This window comes from Cryptomeria japonica, chromosome 4 (assembly GCF_030272615.1).
Source record: "Cryptomeria japonica chromosome 4, Sugi_1.0, whole genome shotgun sequence".
NCBI classification, from domain to species: Eukaryota; Viridiplantae; Streptophyta; class Pinopsida; order Cupressales; family Cupressaceae; genus Cryptomeria; species Cryptomeria japonica.
The window spans coordinates 646294356-646306798 of record NC_081408.1 but is presented as its reverse complement, the minus strand read 5'-3'; positions in this window follow the sequence as shown (position 1 = coordinate 646306798).

Sequence of the window (12443 nt, the reverse complement as noted above, 5' to 3'; positions counted from 1 at the left end):
TGCAGTGAGCTCTTTGTCTTTTAGCTTTCTCAAATACTCTGATGCATCTACTCTAGATGTCTCTATTTTTGTTAGGAGTTCATCCAATTGAATGTGGATGGTAGCATCAGTTGATACTATAGCTTTAGGTAGCATATCTATTAAGAGTTCTTTCACCTTCTAAAGTACTTTATTTTTCTTTTGAATGGCCATTTTCTTCTCTTGTTCGGCCTTTCCTTTGCATAGTTCACCGAAATCAATGAGTGCTTGCGCCTTCAATTTTGATATGTCTATATTGGGAAACACTATTGGTTTTGACAAATCAACTTTAAAACTATACTTTTTCATCTTCTTTTCTTTACCTTTCACCTATCGAACTAAGACAAGGGCTTGTGAGGCTTGATGACCGTCAGTAGGTTGCTCGGTAGAGGCAACACTTTAATCGGTTTCTTTAGCCTTTGTAGAGTCCTTTGGTGTCTCGGTACTTGGTGTCTTAGTTTCAACATTCTCAATGCTAGAAGGTGCTTGAGATGTTTGTTCTTGAGTAGTACCTTCTCTTGTTGTAGACTTGTGACCTTCGGTGCCTTGCTCCATGTCATGAGGGGTTTTGGTTGAGATGGTTTTCTTGACTGGTGGATAAGGCTGAACTTGTTCCAAGACTGATTCACTAGATACAAGTTTTGCATATGCATTACCTTCTATCATTTCTTGATCTAGTGACTCTGTATCCATGACATCTTCATCTATTTGAATGGTGTCAGCAGGGTCTTTCTCGGTAACATCAAGATCTTGCTCGGTGACATCAACAATTTCAACTGTAGCTTGCTCATCGACATCCTTGATTTTAAAGATTTCTTGCCACTTTTCTTTTGTCTCATTTTCAACTTCAATATACAACCCATTCATTAGTTTTAAAGCTCTCTGCTTGACAAGAAACTTTGAATTGTAGGTTGTCAGATGTTCCTTTATTTCAGTTACTGACATATTAGGAAAGAAATGAACCGGACTTCTCTCTCTGATCTGTTTCTCCGAGTCCATTGCATACTTCCACCTATTATCAATATGCAAGTAAAGTTCATTCAGAAGTGACTTAGCTAGTTCCAATGGAGCTACCTGGAATTTTAGAAGTGTCCAGATGATAGCTTCTTTAATTTGTCTCATCTCATCATTATTCTTGGTTTCATACTTGACATATCTAAATGATCCAAATCCTCCATATTCTTTCAGATTAGCACATAAAGTTTCAACAATATGTATATTTACCTTCTTGCTCTCGACAATCTAAAATTTGCTTGCATCCTCTGATTCGATATCACTAGATTCTTTTGCCAAAATGAGTCTCTGAGTAGATTTCTTGTATGTCTTTGTTACCTTGGGAGCAATAAAAATTTTTGTTTTCTTACTTGATGAGGCTGTAGATGCTCTTGTGTTAGGTTGCTTTAGAGGTGGAGTCGGTGAGGCCTTTGATGTGTCCTGTTTCTTTCTCTTCAACACTTTTCCCTTAGGCAATTCAATGCTTAGTGTTATTGCTTCCTCTTGGGCTTCAGATTCCTCTTCAATAATGGTAATGGTTCCTTTGATAGGTGTAGAGGAAGAGTCTTCTCCAAATTTCTCTAACAATGCCTTTATCATTTTTGTTTCCTTTCTTGTAGCTTTGGGTACTACAATGCTCATCTTTACATTTTCCTTTACTTCCTCATAGGTTCCATACCCTAGCTCAGGAGCATGTCTCGGTAATGAGAGAAATGCATCAATTTGTTGTTCTGTGATCTCAAAGTCAATCTTGTACCCATTGGTGACAAAGATTGAGTCTTCGGTTCCATAGCATTCACATAACAATAATCGGTGTCAACTTCAAAACATATATCATTTTTGTATTTCTCCACTAGCTAGGGTGGAATCCTATATCTGTTATGCATTTTCTCTTGAAATTTACTAAAGTAGTCATCCATAATATCATTGAAATTATCACCTAACTTTTTGATGAAGTCATTTATCTGATGGGTGATTGGTTGGTGTAGTTCCCAAACAACTTTACTGACTGATGGAAAGAATTTTTCAAAATAGAAAAACATGCATACCAGTAATGTTCCAAACTTTAGTGTATTAGCCAAGTTTTTTTTCTTCGGCTTCCTGATGGTGTTTAGATTTTCAAATAGGTTCTTCAGCAACACCTCACATAGGTCAATTTTCATTCCCTTTTTCACAATTTTGTAGGCCAGGTCTACTACTGCATAGGGTACACTATTTTCCCTTGCCAATTGGAAGAAATAGTAGCCCATTACTCTAATGGAAAATTTTAGTTCTTCATCTGTGACATTATTCAGTTTCAATCCTCTGCAATCTGATTCCACTCCAGTTAAACTGATCAATTTCTTCTGTGATATCATCTTTTGGGCTCGTGCATGATCATAAATGGGGTAACCGGTAATCAGACGAATGATTTCCTTGGTAATCTTAAATGGTTGCTCTTTTAGCCACATGAAATCATCATGAACTCTGCTTAGAACAAACTTAACCCACTAGGGTTTGAACACACGGGGATAGGTTAGGGCTTCAGTTAATCCCTTGATCTTGATGTGTTCATACTTTCTATTCAATTTACCATCTATACATAGCTCATCATAGGTGTCTCTGATTTCAACATGACCGAGTTCTTCAACACGACATTTGGTGAAGAATCTCACATCCTCGACTAACAACACTCTATCCGAGATGAGTGAAAAGGCGGTTTTGTCATCCATTTCAGATGCAACTTTGGGAGTCAAAGAGTATTTTAGTGAGGGCTTCTCTACATTCTTGACAACTATGGGATGTTGGATCTTGGGTACCATTGTAGATTTCAAATAAAAGCTAACAAAGGATCCTTAGGGTTTCAGGATTTTCAAACGGCTGACACTTTATACTTAGCAGATAATGGCAACTAGATAAGATCGGTAAACCAGCTTAACAATGCATTGAGATTGATGTAAATACCTTTAATTTTCTTTGTAGGAGGTTTGATTGCCTTGGATTCGCTTTGCTCTGCTCTCTCGAAAACTTGGTAAGTGTAAATGACCGCGAAAATGCTTTTAAGTACACCAAATGCCTTATCGGGCTCTATGCGGGTTAGGTCAAAAACATTAAATGCACTCGGTTCCTCTTTAACTGATTTACTCTACTTTTTCCATTTTAACCGAGTAACCAAACTTCCTTCATTTACCAATTAGACAAGTTTCTTGTATTCACCGACTTGACAATTTTCCTATATAGTGCTTCAAAAGACTTTGATATAATTTCAAACTTACTAATACAACTTAATTATGCAGATTTGAATTAAGTACATGATAAAATAGGAACTATTAAGATTTTATCCTTGAGAGAATGCAGTCTTTTCATACCTTTAACGATTAATTTGGAATAGGTTCACCTAACTCGGTAGGTAAGGTGATTTCTTCATTTGACACAATTTTCTTCTTTTTCCAAATCATCTTTAATTTGTCTTTTATTTCTTCAGTGTCTTTTCTAGGTTGATCTCTGCAATCTCCAGCTAAGTGTCCAGCTTTGTGACAATGAAAACATGCCATACCAGGATTTCTCCATGATCTTCGGTTGTTCATTCCAAACCTTATAAAGTAGTTGGCACTTATATGTCCATATCTTCCACAACATTCACACCATATCCTTGTATTGTAATCCCATGGTACTATAGAATACTGTCGATAAGGATGTGTGTGAGTTCGATAACCTATAGCATTTGCTCAGTGTGTAGACCACATATAGTTCTTTTACTTAAGCCAGCACTTATCGGTACTATGTCCATATCTATTGCAGTTTTTACAAAAGCCTTTGAATTTTGCCTTCTGATAATTGTTAATGGACTTTTTCCTACATTGATTAGATGTGTGACCATATTTATTGCAATTGTAACAATAACCTTTGGACTTAGTGACATTCGGTTGCTTACCTTTTCTGATTTGGCACACATTGGTAGTGTGACCCTGATTTCCACAGTAGTTGCAAATAGGCTTCTTTCTTTTGATGTTATTCTTGTTTCTAGCTTGCTTTGATGATTCTCCTCTCTAAGTAGTACGAATTCCCTTCTTGGTAGAGTCGTTTCCTTTGTAATCGAGTCCTTCATCTTTGTTGGGTCTTCTTGTATTCAATTGGTCATCCAACATCTTTGATGCTTCATAACTCTTCTTTAGTGTTTCTTTGGATTTCTTCTCCGATTCAAGTTCATCGGTCAACCTTGATACTTCAAGTTTCAATTCTTGATTCTCATCATTTTTTAGAATTGCTTCATGATGTGCATAACGTAGTTGATCTGACAGGTTTTGTTGAATTCCAGTCAACCTTGTGATTTCATCATTCTTATCAGATACTAAGACTTCAATTTGTTGTTTCTCTCTTTCAAGATCTCTTACTTTATCCTCAGTTGTCCTCAATGCATCAAGATTTTCAGTCATCTGTGTGGTGAAATGTTCATGTTCTCTTTTCATTGCTTTCAGTTGATCAGCTAGTGCTTTGTTCTTTTCTTTCAATACTCCAATCATTTCTTCAGTTTCTTCAGATATACTGTTCTCAGATGATGTCTCAATTTGTTCCACTAACTCTTGAGAGTCTTGCAAATCATCAGACAATCTTCTTCTTACTTTCAGAGATTTTTGCATTTGTCTTTGCATGTCTGCAATTACTTGATTAGCATGATCCAGTTCTTCTTACAGATATACAATCCTCTGAGATTGTTTATAGCCTTCCATTGATAAGATCTTTCTATTTAGGTAGTTAAACCCTTTTCCAAGATTCAAGCTCTGATACAAATTGTTAGGCCCAATATGGAAAGCTAATGTACTGAGAGGGGAGGGGTGAATAAGTACTTCAAAACTTTTCTTCAATAAGAACTTTACTATTATGCATAAACCGAATAGTGCAATAACATAATATAAAGCTAAAACAAATAGATATCAATCATACATGATTCACTCCATAACACATATATTTTGGTTATGCAAAAACTCTTGGTTAGAGAGAAAAATTGCTGTGGGGATGGCACTCACAACTTCACTACTGCAATAATAAAGAGTGCTCGGTTAGAGCTACATGTTTAGCTATTTCTGATAGCTTACCCTGTTAGGAGTAACAAGATCTATTAGATCTACCTTGCTAAAGGATTTCACAACACTTCATCTAAATGTTGCACCTAGTTAGAGGCTTTACAATTTATAGACTTGATTAGAGTCTTTTACCCTGTTAAAGGTTTCTCTTACAACTTCAAAATATTAGAATTAAATCATTACAAATACCTGCAAATTTATATTTGGAATGTTATAGTAGATTCTATGTGCTCAGAATAGGTTACCTTGCTTATAGCATACCTCGGTAACCCATATAGTAACTCGGTAAACCCTTCTGTTTACTTTGTTCTTTGAATGTTCTCTGAAAACCTTCTTGATGACCTCTGTGTCTCTGTAACAGTCTTCTTACACTCATGCACACACACACTTTTTAATTCTTAACTCATGTTGTATAAATAGATCTCTTATGACAGTGATCCATTCATTGCTTCGATCTTAGAAATATGATTTATCGAATGAATAACCATGCAAATTATTTCATTGGTTAGATGACCTCAAAATCATACACAATCTTTAAGTGCAATTTCCAATGTGATAACGGTTAGATGTGCCTCGATCTTGTAACACATTTTCATATGTATGTCCAGGTTCAATGAATCTAGTAACATGTTTAACTCGATGTATATCAACTCGGTGTGTCATCTTTGCTGCTCGGTAGACATGAAATGATACTCGGTAGACAACTTGGTGTATACTACGTTTTGAGACTACTTTCTTCAATAACCGACTAGACTGTGCATACCAACTGAATATCTTGGTAGTAGTAACCGACTAGAGTATATAGAAAAACTTTGACATGAAACTAATGGCAACTTGATAAGTAGTAATAGAAGGATGTCATAGGGTACCGAAGAAAATTCTCCTTTTAGATCATCTTCAGTAGACTTGAAAGGGTGTTTCTTGAAAACAGGTTTGGCTCTATCCTTAATATTGACAACCAATGGGGTAGCAATTCTAGAAGCTGAAGTCATTTCAAACTTAGGGTTTGTGGAAACTGATAGTTTGAAATAGATAAATACCTCAATTCATAATCGGGCATTGGAATTCTCTTTAGGATCGCTGAAATCATTGTTGAGATAGCCAAATTGCTTTACTCATCTTCTTTACACTATTCTCTTGATCGCATTGTGATGAATGAAGCTTTCAAATGCCCTTTTAACCTTTGAAAACCTAATTCTTCATTGCAGTAAATGGTGTAACCAGTTACCTTGATTTTCATAGAGTCACTTACTGGAGCATCAAATCTTCTCTGAAACTTTCAGACAAAATCTACATATATGATTTAATCCTTTTTCAACTCTTTAGAATCGATTATAGATCACCAAAGAGGGGTTTCCTAGAATCTGCATGAAAAGTTCCCCCTAAGGCAAAAAGCCCTAGTTACTGGATGAAGATCCTGCACTGGATTCGGGTGCAGATCCATTGTCTGCTTTAGATTCATCTTTTATGACCCATATCTTCTCATATTTGTCTCTGATCTCTTCTACCTTTTCCTTGCCCTTCTCATCTGATTTGTTCTTGTCTTCTAGAGCACTATTCTTTCATCTAAATTACTTTGCAATGTGTGTGGTTTAATTGCATGCACGACAAACAACATACTGCATAGGTCTGAAGTTCATCTGATTTGGTCTCATCCTACACTAGTTAGAGATATGTCCAAACATCCCACAAGCATATCATCTTTTGTTCTCGAAGTTATTCATTACTATTCTACACATATTTGACTTGTGACCAAAATTCTTGCATATGAAACACCGACTGGTAAATGTAGGAACATTATTTGTGTTGTTCATTCCATTATTCATCCTACTTCTGCATTGATTCACCATATGACCAAATTTATTGCAAGTAAAGAATCTACCATTGAATTTATGGGCATTAGGTTGTCTTATTGGAGGATTCTTGCTCTTCTTCTCATTAGGTTTTGCATTGCTTTGTCTAGATCCAAAGGATTCACCTTTCTCAAATCCAATTCCTCGCATGTCCTTTCCATGTCTCAGACTTTGCACCATCTCATCAAGCCTTTCTTAGCTAGCTTTGAATTTTTCTTTCTATTCATTAGAAATAGCAAGTTCATCCCTTAAGGCAATAATTTGTCTTTCAAATTCTTGACCATTATTCCTTGACTGTGTCAACTCAAGCTTCAACTAATCATTATCATAGGTAAGCTTGAAGCATTCATCTGCTCTTTCCTTCAGTGATTGTGCCAGATTCTCTTCATTTTTATTTTGGTCCTTAATCTCCTTAGTTAGCCTCATCACAATGGATTGCATCTCATTCTTCAATGTAGCATCAACTTTACCCTATCTTTCCATGATTTGATCTTCTTTCTCCTTCATCTTGTCCATCAATTCTTTCCTCTTGTCTCTTGAATTATTCACTTGATCCTTCAAGTCATTAATGAATTCATTAGGATCATTCAGGTTTCTCTTCAAGAAATTGATCTCATTTCTTGCTACATCAAGATCCTCAAGTGCCACACTGAGCTGTCTCTGAAAACCAAAATCCATTGATTCAATCTCCTAGAGCTTCCTCAAGCAGTTAGGCTTTCTCAAAGGAACTAGGGTCTAATACCAATTTTTGGAATCAGGGATCACTGAGAGGGGGGGTGAATCAATGATCTACTGGTTAACAAATTTTCAGACAACTTTAAACCACTGAAACCATACACATAAAACTGAAATGCAGGAACATAAAATAGTCAACCAAAAAATCATAACACCGGATTTTTACATGGAAACCCAAATGGGAAAAACCACAATGGGATTTGAGCCCATAATATTATTCCACTATAGCCAGTATCAAAACAATATTACAATATGGAGAATGCACAAGCATTCAAGCACACTGTCTAGAGTTCACTGCTTAAATACAATAAGGGCTACAACCCCTGAAGGCTCACTACCTTATTGATTAATTACAATGATTAAATACAGAAAATGAACTCCAAAATAGCATCTACAATTCTTGGATGAGTTCTAGTTAAGTTCCAAATATACTGATTGAATCACCTTTGTTGTTCTACTTTGTGCTGCTATGTTCTTTGTCTCAGTCAGCTACCAGATCAAGAATGGGCACATGAAACTACACCAAAATGGATTCTCGATCAGCACTCACTCGCATAGAATTATATCATACATCAAAAAGATCATCTACACTAGTCTTATATATCCACAATCACAAAATGGATCATTTATCATGTCAACCTACTAATGTAATGTGTAGTCATATGTCAACTTGACCAGATCACCAAAATAACAATAAAATGATGTCTCTATGTTGGCTCAATCAACCCATACACAATTCATAGCTCCATAATCACTAGAAAGCTTCTGGATCAAAACTGCTACGTTCAACCTGAAATACCAGTTAATTGTCTACTAGTTGACATCCTCTTTCGGAAATCAAGATCCATGATTAGTGGATGGGAATCTCATGAATATTTTCTATCAATGACAACCATAAACCAATAACAAATCATTAGAAGCCACCCAATGAGTGTCAATTGCCAACAATATTTTTTTTGAGTTTGCATTCATGATCTTGGATTTGACTCCTTGCCCTATTATTAGACACTAATCTATGATACTTCTAGATCTAGTTTAGAAACAATTCATTATTAAAAATCTTTTTGAATTTCTATTTGTAGGAGTTAGGCTTAGGGTATTAGTTTGTTCTTAGCTGCAGTCCAAATGTCATACAGCCAAGGTAGAACCAGATTAAGGTTGATAATATTTTCTATGGTTAAATTCCATTGAGAATAATCTACTATATTGCAATACCTAGTAGAATTTCCAATAAATAATAATGTATTGTAAAGGGACACCCCCTAGGTTTAGCAGAGCCTAAAGTGCAGGAGATCTTTCAACCTTTGGTTGATATCTCGTTCATTGGCCACTAATCCAAGAGTCTATTAACATTTCACTTGGCTACCTCTCAGGAATTCTAGGATATTCAGTTGGAAACACCAACAAGATGTCCTTTATTTCTATATTTGGGAGTAGCCCATGAGATGTGATTGATTAAGACTATTAGTGAGCTCCATTTCTACTTCAACATGTGCTTTTGAGAAAATTAATGGATAATATTATTAACAATAAGGATGATTGTGGGTAGGGGCCTTAAATAGGGTAGTTATACTTGGTATCATTGCATTTGTGTATACAAAGTGCGGCTTAGGAGAGATGATTCCTCAAATTTTATCAGCCTCCTAGTTTGTATTGATACAACTTATTACATTCATAAATGGTAGATTAGGATTTAGGATTTTTTCAGTCAGTTATCTATCAATCTACCATCTCCCACCCATTCTTATAAAGTTTCTTTAATTAATGCACAAATATGATAGGAAAAAATTGAAGCTTGAGTTGGAAGAAAAGTATTAAACTCATATGGCAATAGCATTGCAGAGATAGATAAGAAATTTGTGTCAAGTTTAACTTGTGAGTGAAGAGGCTAGTGCAAGGGATATAAAGAGTGCATACATAAATCTTGCAAAGTAGTTTCATCTTGAGACTGGTTTGGATGCGTGCTTCAAAAAAGGGTATTAGCACAGAAGCATAGACAATGCAGTATTTATAAAATTGAAAACATAGACAATGCAGTAATTATCTTTACTTCTCATTTGAGCTTTGAAGAGGGTGCATTTAGTGGTTCCTCATGATTTCTAATATTTACTTTATATAATGCAAGAGTGTTTTTTTGGAGTAATATGCATACTAGTTGGGAAACTTTACTTATAATTTGAGCTTTAAATGGTGTCGTATTTAATGGTTGCTCATGATATACACAAATGGAATTTTTTGAAAAGGCTTCAAGAATATTCAATTTTTAATCAAATGTAATTCACGTGTAAAGCCAAAGATTTGCAACCTTTGCTAGGAAAAATGGATTGTGAATTTTGTTTTTGTAAATGTACTCTTGTTACCATTTTCATTGAAGCATATGGTGCAGAAATAAAATTTGTCTGCTAATGCTATGACTTCTATAAATTATGTTTCATTTGGCAAGTGTAATATCAAATTCTATGAGATTTGCTAACATTCTCCACAACTATGCCAAAATGTGAATTTTGGAAGAGGGTATGGACATCCATAAAGGATAAAGGAAGAATAATTTTTATTAGGTGTTCTAGATACAACTTCTTTGGTAGACATGTATGAAAATGTGGAAGAACAAACAAAGCACTTGGATTGTGACAGCATGCATATAAGAAATATGCTCAAATGTATTGAAATTATTGCAAGATATGCACTAAATGGATTTGTTGAAAAGGATAAATAGAAAGTTTTAAGAAAATGTGATTGGCAGTCATAAAGCCACATTTGATATCCTTTGCCAGCATCCTCCCTGCCTATACCAAAACATGGGGGCTTCACTAGCTAGGAAATATTATATCAGGTGCATTCATATGGGGATATTTAATATCGCAAAAATGAGGGTGCAATATATTGCCTATCGGTGAAAATAGGGGGTTTTTTAATTTCGACTATGAAAAAATACAATATTTGGTGAAAATAGGGGGGCTTTTAATCTGGGTTGTGTATTTGAAGGGGGTCATACAAATGGAGTTTAGGGCAATATTTTTTGAAAGTAGGGGGATTCTTTAGTATTCAATGAACACACATGCTATAACCCAGGCTCACTAAGTGAAGCCCCCATGTACCAAAATGAAAACTTTGGAACAAGAAACAAACATCCATCAAAACAAAATAGAAAGATAATTTTTTAGATATCATAGCTGGAAATGCTTAGATAGACATGTATGAAAAACATGGAGTAATAAACAAGGCACATGAAGTCTTTAACGAAATGAAAAATGTGGAAGAATAGACCAAGCACATAAACTCTTTAACAAAATACCACAACTTTTTCCAACATCCTCCATCTTTGTGCCAAAGCGAGAGCTTTGGAACAAGGCATGGACATATAATAAAACATAAGGGAAAGGAAATCCATCAAAACATAGTGGAAACATAATTTGTGCTAGGTATCATAGTTGGAAATTCTCTACTAGATTTGTATGAAAAATATGGAAGAATAAACAAGGCACACAAACTCGTTAACATAATGCAAATTGTGGAAGAATAGACAAGGCACGTTAGCTCTTTAATAGAATATATCAAACAAATGTGATCTCATGTTTTTTTATGATTGCAGCACATGTACATAATTAATTTATTAAAAATGCTATTGGAACATTCAAGAAAATGAAATAATGATAAATCAATATGATAGTCCAAGAGTTGTTTTAGTACCTCTTATGTCTATATCATCAAACAATAGTGATATAGACATAAGAGGTGATAAAACAACATACATAAATCATAAATCGCTATAATAATTTTCAACATCTTCAAGTTCAATTAATTAGATATTGACCAACATTCCAATTATTTTTTTAACATCCAAAATCATATTATAGCATTCCAAAGTCTTAAAAAATTTTGTTTTACACAACTAAAAAAAATGTGATGACACACTCTTATGTTCTATCAATAAAATATTGTGTGCTTGCAATAGTATCATGGACAACTTATGGCAATTGAATCCGTAGTACAAATGGGACTTCCCCATCTCTGTCAATAGTCACACTATACTCTTGATATGTAAACCACTTGTCAAGGTTTTCCAAAACCCATTAATGCACTAAAAGAGCATCATTACTGTATAGTTGAAATGTTGAGTAGGTCAATAAAGAGAAGAATAACAAGCATACTAATGAAACATTATATGTAAGGATCTAAATAACACAAAATAAGTTAGATAAATAATCCTAGTAATACATCCCATTGTTCTCTATCTCATAGGATTCCTCAAGCATGGTTGCTCTTGGATCATTGAGCAAATGACCTTTAGAATGAAAACTCCAAGAATGAGTGTTGTGTGTTGGAAAAGATATATATTAAATATATTCTAGATCTATAAGATAGTAACAAAGCTAGCTATGATAATGAAACTAATCACATGTTATGATACTGACATTATGCTATGCTAATGATATGCTATTAATAAAAATACTTCTAAATGCATAAGCTCATGAGATAAACAAAGAGAGACAAAATGAAGATTCTAAGACTAAGAAGTGGTGACCCTTCACAATGAAGAAGTGAGTCCTATTTATAGAAGAAATGGGCAATTGGATGGTTAAGATTGAATTATCTTCACAAGGTATACAATTGCACGATCCTCAATCCATGTGTTAATTTCAACCCAATCATATGTTTATAAGTGTCAACAAGAGGAGGCTTGAGAGGAGAGAGAAGAGACATTAAATGACTGAAGAGACATGGGGGTTATCCTAGGGGGTTTGGTTGGGGTTGAGTTAGTGGATAATTCTTTTATCCA